We start from the raw sequence: 1,769 nt of genomic DNA, 5'->3' as shown, positions 1-1,769 counted from the left end.
CAACAAGAGTGACGGGCACTATTCAGATCTGGAGGCTCTAGTCTTAACGGTTAGCTCTCGGCCTGACGGGTGCCCGGTCACCTGTAGGGTCGCCTTGAGGGTCGCGAGGCCGCAGGGCTTAAGGTTAGTGCTCCAACTAGCGACGTTCGCCTAGGCTGGCGCCGGTGTGGGGCCGGCCAGGAGGAGTCTGGGGCCTCCCCTAGCCGAGGCCCTCCTCAGACCAACAGGACAGCCATGACGTATAGTGTATTTCGACTAACGGAGGAAGAAGAATAGCGGATAGAACATAAACGTTACCGATTGGTCGAGAGCTTTCCGCCTCCACCGCACGCCGGTAGTGGGGGTGAGCGCTCGGCCAATCAGGAACCTTTATGTTCTACCCGCTATTCTTCTTCCTCAGTTAATCGATATACACTATTGCACATTTACTCTTCATTTTCGATAAAGGGGGTAGCAAGTCAGAGATCTAAAAGCACAACAGTTAACAACAAACAAGGAGGCAACATGATCAAGTTAGGCATTTTCACAACATATTGCATTTCCACTCACTCACCAGTCTCGGGACAACAAGAAACTGACACAGAAGTACGATACAGCGGAAGGGTCGGACGACTCTAGGACACTCGCTCTCGCTGAGCAACTACTCTCTTCTCTTGGTCGTCGGCGCGGCGGGGAGCGGAGACGAGACTGAGGGCCCGGGCGCTCTGGCGGCGTGGTGCAGGTGCTGGTCCTATGCGACTGTCCCGATTGCGTTCTGCACTGAACTGAACTCCCGTCCGATGTGACCTGTTTTTACTCTCCCACTCTGGCATGGCCCTCGAGTCGCTGCTGTGCCTTATATTTGTCTTTGTACTTCATATGTCTTTTACCACGGAAAAAATCGTTGTCGAAACTAAACGTGAGTTACAACTACTAAAATGTCAGTTGTGAGCGGTCCAGAGAACATTTTAGTTGACAGAACTACACAATATTTTCTGCAGTTAAAATTACACCGACATTGCCTGAAACAACATCCCGTTAGTGCTTTAAGCTAACGTATGCCGATGCTATCGTCGTCGCTATCGTCGGCAAACTCGTCCATGCCATTCCTAAACCGGAGGTCGGATCAAGTAGAACGAAAGCTCATTCGAAAGCCCAAAGAAGGACGGAAAAACTCCAAGCGGCCCATAGCGCGCCGGTCTGGCCCACTATCCGGGGCGGTAGGCAACACAAGGCGCGCGTATCCAACGCAACGCAACCACTCAGTGCAGCCAAGAGTGACGCCAGCCTATGGAACAGCCGGAACAGCCCAGGACAGACGCTCAAGATACATGGATAGGTGTTGAGGGAATACCCGGCGACACACGCACTCACGCACTTCAGACACATATTGCTATTGCGTAGCGGGAGACTAAAACTCCTTTACATGTACAGGGTGGTTCACAGACCCCTTCCTCTATTTTGCTTATACTGTACCGGATGCAGGCGTGCGGCCGGGTTGCATACTCGCACGGGGCCATGAGGTGAGCGACGGTAGGCAAGCCCGCCCTGTATGATAAACTGCTCATCTCAACACTCGCCCACTCTCTCCCTGACCTTCCCGACGCTACCCGCAGACGCCGACCTGCCTGTTGTGCCTGCTGCCCGACGTGCCGCTCCTGCGCATCTTGCCCTGCCTGTCTGGCGCGGACCTCTTCGCCGTGGCGCGCGCCTGCCTGCGGGTGGCCGCGCTCACCAGGACGCTCCAGTCCATCTGGCACGGGAAAAAATTCAGGGTGGAGCCTTCGGGC

The sequence above is a fragment of the Frankliniella occidentalis genome, unplaced genomic scaffold, assembly GCF_000697945.3.
Source record: "Frankliniella occidentalis isolate FOCC.00 unplaced genomic scaffold, Focc_3.1 Scaffold50, whole genome shotgun sequence".
In the NCBI taxonomy this organism is placed as follows: Eukaryota; Metazoa; Arthropoda; class Insecta; order Thysanoptera; family Thripidae; genus Frankliniella; species Frankliniella occidentalis.
The sequence above is the reverse complement of the archived record's forward strand: the minus strand, read 5'-3'. Positions refer to the sequence as shown.